Source organism: Pogona vitticeps, chromosome 2, assembly GCF_051106095.1.
Source record: "Pogona vitticeps strain Pit_001003342236 chromosome 2, PviZW2.1, whole genome shotgun sequence".
Taxonomy (NCBI): domain Eukaryota; kingdom Metazoa; phylum Chordata; class Lepidosauria; order Squamata; family Agamidae; genus Pogona; species Pogona vitticeps.
In genome coordinates this window covers 310,405,144-310,415,265 of record NC_135784.1, presented here as the reverse complement: position 1 = coordinate 310,415,265, position 10,122 = coordinate 310,405,144, and the positions used below count along the sequence as shown (strand labels likewise).

The following is a 10,122-nucleotide window of genomic DNA, read 5'->3' as shown; positions in this document are numbered from 1 at the left end:
CAGCTATTATTGGATTGCATAACATAACTGGCAGGCGACAAACCAATAAGAGATAAGCTGCCTCTCCCGCCTCAGGGGATAATTTGTCAGTCCCCCCCCCGCTGCCGCCCCTAGAGAACCGCCTTCCCGCCTCCTTATAGCTTCCTTGATTGGTTGAAGGGGGCTTCCTCCAACTGAGCGTCCTATTGGATAGCTTTGGTGACGCTACACGGCGCGACAAAAGGGCGCGAGGGTTCGAACGCCGGCTTGGCCGCGTTGCCATGGTGACGCGGCCTAGGCGGCGCTTCTGGCGCGGTTTCGGGGAGCTTCCCGCGCGCGCACCGAGGGAGCCGCTCTTTGGGCTCCCAACTCAGACGGAAGGGGCCTCCTGCGGTGGAGGCCGAAGAGGTGGGGGGGGCGTCGTCCCTCCGGCCTTGACCTCTGCCCCGTTGCCAGGGCGACAGGGATACGTGGTGACCGGCGCGTCGCCCGCCAAGCTTAGCCGGAGCTGCTTCTTCTGTCCTGGAAGTTTGTTCAGAAGGGAGAAGACCTGAGGTAATAACTCCCCGCTCGCCTTCAGACGGACTTTCCCTCTAGGGCGTTTTTAAAGCTTGGGGGGTGGGGGTGGGAAAAGAAGGAATGAAGGCGGTCATGGGGGGGGGGGGAAACAATCTTAAAATCCGCTGGAAGCCCCAGGAGAGTCTAGAAGCCTTCCAGGCCATGGAAAAGCATCACCTTTAAATGGGTGGGTCATTGGATTTTATTTTATGTTTATCTTGCAGCTACCGAGAGTAGTGGCCTGGCCAAAAAATGGGTGGGGTTAAAATTACTAACTAACTACTGTAACTAACTAACTATCTCACTAACCATCTAACTAACTAACTGCAGAGCTGGAATTCCCTGTATGCCTCACGGAGTTCAGCTGAAATCAGGAGCAGCCAATGCTTACCTTACATCTGTCCTGTATTTTTTTTCTTTTTAATTGCAAAGATTGTGTGCTTGGTGATGTTAAAGAGGTGGCAGGCAGCCCTGCTTGGCTGTTCCTTGAAAAAAAGATCCATAGTTCAGAATATCCAGAAGTTCAAATGTTTGCTAGCTGTGCTGTCCTGTCGGCTGTTTGGGTCACTTGGAATGAGATGCTGAGGGTTGTTTTCCTTAATTAAGATGGATCACAGAAGGCAATGCTCCCCCCCCTTCAGTCCCGGTAGGATCCTCTCGAAACCATCCAAGTGATGAAATGAGCAAATTTAAAAGTCAAGATAAAATAGGGCCTGAGACCATGGGAAAAACCGAACTTGGGAGACTAGCAGATCTTAAAAGACCTGTGAATAAGGAAAGGAAAAGGGAGGAAATCTCCTGGTGAAAAAAATACCCGGGGGTGGCTGTGTTGGTTTGTTTTTGCAGGAGCAAAAACAGGGTCATTGTACTATAAAACTAACAAACATGCTATAATGCCTGCCTTGGAAAGCTAATAATAGTAATAATAAGCTTCTTGTCTTCAAATAGCATAAGTCTCTGTTGTTTTCTCAGGGGAGAAAATTGCAAAGTTCTGGAATCATAGACACCAACATCCTACCAACCAAGCACCATTGCTTTTTAAAAAATTTGCAATGAGAGCAACCCTGTTAAAGAGAGGAGTTCCCTGTTGTGCCTTATTTTGGAATTCGTATGCCATCCAACTAAACTTCTTCAAACAGAGATGGCTTCTGGAAATTGAGCTGTTTATGTGGGAAGAGTTGCTACCCCTGTTTTTAACTGTCTGTACTACTCAGTGTTTGGGAGGAAAGCGATGACAAACCTAGACTGCATCTTAAAAAGCAGAGACATCACCTTGCCGACAAAGGTCCGCATAGTCAAAGCTATGGTTTTTCCAGTAGTGATGTATGGAAGTGAGAGCTGGATCATAAAGAATGCTAACTGCCGAAGAATGGATGGTTTTGAATTGTGGTGCTGGAGGAGACTCTTGAGATTCCCCTGGGCTGCAAGGAGAACAAACCTATCCGTTCTGAAGGAAATCAACCCCGAGTGCTCCCTGGAAGGACAGATCCTGAAGCTAAGGCTCCAGTACTTTGGCCATCGCATGAGAAGAGAGGACTCCCTGGAAAAGACCCTGATGATGGGAAAGTGTGAGGGCAAGAGGAGGAGAAGGGGAGGACAGAGGACGAGATGGATGGACATTGTCTGCAAAGCAACCAACATGAAATTGACCCAACTCCGGGAGGCAGTGGAAGACAGGAGGGCCTGGTGTGCTCTGGTCCATGGGGTCACAAAGAGTTGGACACGACTTAACGACTAAACAACAACTACTCGTTGTGCCCGGCACAGTTCTTTTCTTTCTTTAGTCTCCTCTGTAGTGTGGATTGAGCCATCTTGAGAGTCAGTAGAATGGCCTTCGACCAAGCAATATCTAGGTTCAGATCCACACTCTGTCATGCACTATAGTGGGCATTGTTGATCCAGGAACCTCCTTTTGCCCTTACTTAATACGCAACTTAATAACTTACCCTGGAGAATATAAAAAAAGGTGTTTGGAAAAACACATATGCTACTCTGATCTTCTTGGAGGAGAGGCACGATTTTAAAAAGGTACAAATAACAAACAAAACTTGTCATTATCTTTTCTCTACCAGTTTATGTTGCCTGAAAGACCCTTGCATTGAAGACTTTTTACAAGCATCATGAGCTAGGAATACCTGTAGGCATGTCCCAACGGGCTCCCTGATGGTCTCTTATTTCAGATGAGAGTTTGCTGTGATGACAGTAGGCTCCTTGGAGTATGTCATCTCTGTACTATTATAAATGTACAGGGCTGAAACAATATTTCTTTCACTCCTGAGTTCAGATAACTGTTTTCCATTCAGAAAACCAATCTGATTGAAAATTGTGAGATCTGTCCTTCCAGCATCTTCTACCTTCCTGCAGCATGCTGGCTATCAAGACTGCAGACTGAAGACAGAGAATAGCTTCTGTGCTTGTGGGTTCACTACTTGTTTGGTATGTTTGGGCATGCCTCAGAATGACTAAAATGCAGCTGCTTGAGGAAGAGGGATGTCTTGTAGATATTTTAAAGGGACTCTGTAAGCACAAGTGCATTTCATATTGTGGGAGCAATTTCTGTGCGGCACAGGTGGCCAGGCCATACCATCATACCAGATATGTCTTCGGTTTTGCCATGGCATATCATACCTTGCACCTGGTTTATGTTTGCAAGCAGAACACCAGTTGGTGTCACTTAGAAAATTTCCAAGTAGGCATATTGAGGTATTAGGAAAGCATGAATTATGCTAGCGGTGAAATTGCAGACAGAGACACCCAAGTACAACAGTATAGAATCGCATCCCAAGTTGCTTAGAATGACTTTTATAGTTAAAGGAACACAAGAGAGTAAAAAAAAGTATTTTATTTCAAGTAGGTTTTTCTTATAGGATGCACCCAAGTGGAAATGTTCCATATGGCATCTTGCGTTTTGCCTGTTTATTTGCTGCTCTCTCGGGCAGGAGCAGGGACATGATGGCACTGTGGGTTAAACCGCGGAAGTCTCTGTGCTGCAAGGTTGGAAGACCAGCTGTCGTAAGGTCGAATCCACGCGACGGAGTGAGCCCCCGTTGCTTATCCCAGCTCCTGGCAACCTAGCAGTTCGAAAACATGTCAATATGTGAGTAGATAAATAGGGACCACCTCGGTGGGAAGGTCACAGAGTTCCATGTCTAGTCGTGCTGGCCACGTGACCATGGAAACTGTCTGAGGACAAACGCTGGCTCTATGGCTTGGAGATGGGGATGACCACCGCACCCTAGAGTCGGACACGACTGGACTCAAGGTCAAGGGGAACCTTTACCAGGCAGCAGCATCCTTGTCCTGTTTTTCAGAGGATAGTATGCCTATGTAAATTGTTTTATAGAGTCTTGTTTATAACAAAGGAAATGCAGGAATGCCAACTTGTCTTTACCGCTTAGCAGAGAATGGCTGTTTCCCATAATATATTTTTAGTTGTACTACGAGGTACAGGGAAATCACACTGGCTGTATTTGGTACATCAGTACGATTGCTAAAGTTTAATACTGTACCTTGAGTCCCCTTATTGGCAGAAAAGCAGCTGATAGATAAGTAGATAGAACATGTGGTTACACTTTGTATGGAGTGATATCTGCATTTCTTACAGGTACTTGTCAGTAGTATGGGAGAGAAAAGGGAGAGCAGAGGCATGCCTTTTGCCCCTTGCCCTGGGGCAAGTGTGGCCAGCCTTGGTGGATCTTTCCACCCTTGAGTCTACTCCCCCTGGGACACACTGTCAACCGTATCAAAACAAAACTGGAAATGGCTAGATAAAATTTGCTGTTTATGAGTGGTAAATGGTGTGGGAAGGGAGCTGTAAACTTTTGAGCAATCACTTGCCACTCGTGAAGGCTCCTGGGAGCTAAAATTCACCTTTTTAAAAACCTGAAAAAAGAGGGAGCTTCAAGAAGTTTGGGCCCAGCCCTACATTTTGCCAACCCCTGCCCTAAGCCAGGAAGCATTGACTAGCTAGGCAGCTGTCATGGGGCAAAGTTCTCATACAGTTGATGCACGCGTGTAGGTTTCATGCAGTTGAGAACAAAGAGCCGAAGGGCATGGGTGAGTGAATGGCCACCTTTTCATGTACCTACGCAGGGCTGTAGTAAGATACCCTGAAGTCTTGTGCTAGGATGCAGAAAATAAGTTCTCCATCTCACTTCTTCACCTGCACTATGCAATCAGTTGATTTCATTGGTATTGAAATTAGGGTTGACATTCCTTCTGAACAGTTTTACTTGTCAGGCTCAGCAATTCCTCAGAGTGAGTTGCTGCTGGGCACCCTCTTAAGCAGATTTATACTGGAGATGGATTCTTAGTATTCCAAAGGGACCAATTTTCAGAACTAAAGCCATCAGACCTCCACCCATTGTAGATGTTGTTAGAGATTGGGGAGAAAACCAGGCAGAAACGAGTGAGTGGCACAGGGCTGGCTTCTTTTCTAGCCTGTGAATATAGCAGAGCTTGAAAGGACCCTGCTTCAGAGCTGAGCTATACCCCCTCTCTGGATTTTCAGTTAGACTTTCCCTTTAAAGGGGTTTGGGTAACAAATAGAAACCATAAGTTCAGTTCTTGGTGTTGTCTTCAGCTGTGGGTAAACTCAGTAAAAGGCAGCATGTATTCCTTTCTTCGTTGTTACCTTGTGCCAAGGACAGGACTGTCAGCGACATAGTTCTAAGGCCCTCTTTGGGTTTTGGAATGTCTTCTGAACTGGGAAAAAGACACTCTTGATGAAGTCCAAGCAGCTGCCCCACCTCCAGCCTTCTTGAAAGGAGGAAGCGAGTTGCCATGTAACAGGAACCACTAACACAAGAACTGAAGCAATAAGTATGTAACAAGGCATTTCCCTTTATATAGACACATAATGAAGAATACATCCTTGGACTTTGCAAAGCATTGCACAGGCAAGAATCAAACACTATTTTAAACTAACCGCCCAGCCGATATAACAGCAGCTTATTTTGTTCACTCGCCATGAAAATGAGAGGCTTCCAGGCCCCACAACAGCTGTTGTTTAAAGCAGTTGCCCTATAGCAGTTGTGCTGCCGAAGCTTTTCCAGTGAGATCATCTGGCTAAAATTAATACAAAAGATGCTCAGAATACAGATAAAGTTTCGGTAGTTAAGATTAGTAAATGCAGGTATTAATGATAGCCTGATAAATTTTAACTACAGCTACCAGTGAATAAGCCACAAAATAAGAAATGTATTCCCTTTTATTAAATGTGCCCCACCTATTTTCACACTTTATGATAGAAAGAATGAAAAAGACAACAGCACAAGCAGTGTTAATTGGATTAAATGCAGAAATGAAAAATGGCACCATAAAGATTTAATGACTGGAGTTATAGTGGTGCTTGCCTAAGATTTGCAACGTAAGGTTCTAGGTTGCATCCTTGTGCAAATGAACCAGGAACACCACTGAGGCGAAGTCTAGCACCTTCTCCGTTAGCTGCAGTTAGTGGCGCAAGATATGGAAACCGTATGTGAATACCAATAGACAACAGACACCTTTTGTGACTGCCTTTGATGAGGAAAAACCACTATGATTTTTTTAAAAAAAATAATAATGAGGGCTACATCCAAAATTGTGTGAGCAGAATTTTGCACAGTGCTGGCCTTTCCACTCTTCAGCTGTTCATAACCCCCGTCTGCCCCCAATTGTTCTTGGTACCACCCCTCCAGCTTTCTGGAGGAGATCTGGGATGCAAAGGGGAAGGGAATTTAATCCCCACAGCATTATGTGCATTAAATTCTGTACCATTTATACATGATTCAATATATCTTCTCTCATAATAGCTGGTTAACCTTATTGGAGAAGCAGTCCTTCGTATCATGCCAGAGGTTGAGATGATGAGGCAAGGCCACAGAAAAGAGCTGTGACCATGTCTAGGCTTTGGAACTGCCTGCCTTTTGGGGGGGGGGGTGTTGTCTCTTCCTTTCCTTGTTAGTTTTCAATGATGCCATAAAGTTCTTCCTTCTGAGTGAAGTATTTGATCTCTCAAGAATATCTGTATCCTGCCCTCCATCATGAAGTCTCATGGCAGGATACAACAAAAGCAATTTAAAACAATTTTAAACTGCTTAAAACATTTTAAGCAAATTAAAACTGCGCACTTACGAAAGGTGGTGCTAGCTACTTAGGCCAAGATCCTTAAACATCCAAAGACACTGGCTAATAATCACATTTCAACATGGCTTCAAAACAAAATTTTATCTGGTATCCTGTCTTTGACATTTTAATTTTTATATTGTTTTTAAAAATGACAAAGTGGGATAGGAAATCTTTTTATACACAATAATAATTTATTTGGGCAGAATCTTGAGGTTTAATTCTTCATCAGCAACAGCTAAATCCAGTTACTGATTAGAACTAAATCAACGAGACATAAGTAAAGAAGGCTGGGCTTGCCAAAGTCCCATTCATTCCATGGGCCTCTTTGAGTTTGAATCCCTGCTTGGCCATGGAAACTCACTGGGGGAGAAGAACAGGTGGAACTAGTCCTTAAAATATCTCTCTTGCTTTGTAAACCCTACTAGGGTCACTCTAAGTCGGTTCCGAGTTGAGGGCACAGAACACACACAGCTAACAGTTGGATTTAGGCCATTGTCTAGATTTGATAGATTATCACAAGATAGACAGTGCATTTTTTTGTTTTTTGAAGGGTGTGTTAGAGTCGTGTTTTGACGAAGCAAGGGGGGAGGGAAGCCATTTTGCTTTGCTATGTGCCCTGTGACCTCTTGGAAGAAAGGGGGAAAGCAACAGCTGTTCCTGTGGGTGTTGAAATTCTAATCCTGGTGATAAATTCCTTGCCGCACCCTAACCCCAGAGATCCACCCTGCTGCAGTTTATTCTTACGGACACATTTCTTGGGCCACCAACTTGCTCCAAGAGTTTTGAGGAAGCATTCATGCTTTCCAGTGTGCAAGATGAAAGCAACACGACTTGCTAGAAACTAGTTCTGTTTCCTTTTTTTTTCCAGGGGGCATGTCTCTGGATATTGTTGCCTTGCAGATATAAAATCATCCTGACTTATAAATATTGAGATTCTGAGACAATGCGTATCTTGTGCTTGTACCACCAGATGGCCCTGGAAACAAGAAATCTGCAGTTCCCTCCTTGACAGAGCCAGGCATAAAAATTATTTACTTTTGACAAATTGGCCTGTATTTGCGTGAGAGTCACAACAGATTGAAAAACTAGTATGTATTTGTGGGGTCATAAGCCATTTTGAGAACTGCTCTAGTACAGAAGGGGACGTGGTGGCGCTGTGGGTCAAACCACAGAAGCCTCTATGCTGCAAGGTAGGAAGACCAGCCGTCGTAAGATCAAATCCACGTGGCGGAATGAGCTCCTATTACTTTGTCTCAGCTCCTGCCAACCTAGCCGTTCAAAAGCATGTAAAAATGCGAGTCGATAAATAGGTACCACCTCGGTGGGAAGGCCACAGCGTTCCGTGTCTAGTCGCGCTGGCCACGCGACCACGGAAACTGTCTTCGGACAAACGCTGCAGCTTGGAGACGGGGATGACCACCGCGCCCTAGAGTCCGACACGACTGGACTAAATGTCAAGGGGAACCTTTACCTAGCACAGAGGACATAGCATTTGGCCTTCAGATCAGAAGAACAAAACTGAAGTCTCCATTCTGCCATGAAAGTGATGGGGAAACTCTGTCCTGCCTAATGTATTTCATAGGGTGGTGGCGAAAGCAAAACGAAAGGTGAAGGAGAGTCATGAATGCTTTAGAAAATGGGTGGGAAGAGATAAAAAGCAGAGGCACTTGTCAGAGTAAGCTAATTATATGTACAGGTTCTAAGGTGCACTGGACTATGAGGCTCATAGTCCAGTGGCTAAGAATTTAATCTAGGCCTAAGTGAGACCAAAGGGAAATCGGCCATTGGTTTCCATCTGAAGTGAAATTACATCTTAAATATGATTTGAATTGCAAATTGACTCTTCTGCTTGTAGCCCTGAACTGCTTTAATGTATCGCATGGTCACTCAAACGAAATTGCTATCTTTGTAGGGATTTGCATAAAATTAAAATAGCTAATGTTATTTTAAGCTGTATTAACCGAAGTACAGCCCGCAAATCATGTGAGATACCAGTTCCCCTCTAATCAGCACTGGTGTAGGATTTGGTACTGGGCATAGTTCTGGACACCACACTTTAAGAAGGATGCTGACAAACTAGAAGAGTGTATTCTCAAAGGGTTTCACGGCTGGGATCCAATGGTGGTTGTAGGTTTTTCAGGCTGTTTGGTCGTGTTCTGGAGGTTTTTCTTCCTAACGTTTCACCAGTCTCTGGCCAGTATCTTCAGAGGACAGGAGTTAGAACTTTGTGTTGTAACTCCTTTCCTCTGAAGATGCTGGCCACAGAAATTCAAGAAGTCAGATTTAGGCTGAATATCAGGAAAAATTTCTTAACTGTTCTTGCAGTTAAGAGGAGATAAATAGCACTTTTCAAATACTTGAAAGATGGTCCTACAGAGAAGGGGCAGGATCTGTTCTCCATCACCCCAGAGGGCAGGACATGTACATAATGGGCCGAAGTTACAGGAAGACAGATTTTGGTTGAATGTGAGGGGGGAAAATGACCTAACTGTTAGAGCAGTACAACAGTGGAACCAATGACCTCAGGGGGTGATGCATTCTCCAGCATTGAAGGCATTCAAGAGAAAGATAGATAGCCACCTGTCAGATAGACTTTAACTTTGGGATTCCTGTATTAAGCAGGAGGTTGGAGTCCATGGCCTTATAAGCCTCTTCCAACTCATTTTTTTCTGTAATTCTATGATTTCCTGAGCTGCCAAGGTATCAGAAGAGTATGTAAAGTAAGCACACTCGGGGGGAAACTTGCATTATGCATCCTGATCCAGAGACAGTCACAGAGTGAATGCCACTCTCTGACAAATCTAGACTGCTAGGTGGATTACTCAGAGCTCAGACACCAGACTAAGATGTAGAATCAGTGGCCACATTATCAGAAGAGACTTAATAGTTCCAGTAAAAAAAATCAAGTACGTACTGTACTTGAAAAGGCAACAGATGAAGAAGAAGAAGAAACTGCAAAAGCTGAATATTAAGAAAAGTAATCATTATGGAAGAATTAACTTTAATGTTGATGGTGAAGAAACTGAAATTGTTGATAATCCTATATTTTAATTGAATCATCTATCTAAACAGAGACAGTAGCTAAGAAACCAGAAGAAGAGTGGGACTTGGAAGGGCAGTTGTGAAGGAGCTTAATAAGCCTTAAATGTAAGGATTGAAACTATGGACAAGATTATCCAGCTTACTGGGGGGGGGGGGAATTGATTCATTTGAAATGTGTTGCCTTTACAGATACTATGGATCTCCAGAAAGACAGTAGTGTCTACATCAAATGAAGATCAAAATCCCAAATCCTACACAAAGCTGAAATGAAATGGAGCCAATGTTCCCTCTGATTTTCAGCCAGCACTGCGCGGAAACCCTGCCCCGCACATGCAAAGTTCTGGCTGTGACAGCCAAGTGAGCGGCAACACTAACTGTTGGTGTGTGGCACCAATACAGTGCTACACACCTTGTGCCGCTTAGAGGGACCCTTGA

General features: G+C 44.3%; 1 protein-coding gene across 1 annotated transcript in view; it reads left to right on the top strand.

The window, feature by feature from the left end:
- The first annotated feature begins 163 nt into the window (after nucleotides 1-163).
- KIF24 (kinesin family member 24) overlaps nucleotides 164-10,122 on the top strand; it is a 41,675-nt gene continuing 31,716 nt past the window's right edge. The window contains exon 1 of the mRNA XM_072993004.2: nucleotides 164-534. The gene's annotated coding sequence lies outside the window, so the exon portion shown is untranslated. The remainder of the gene's footprint in view (nucleotides 535-10,122) is intronic.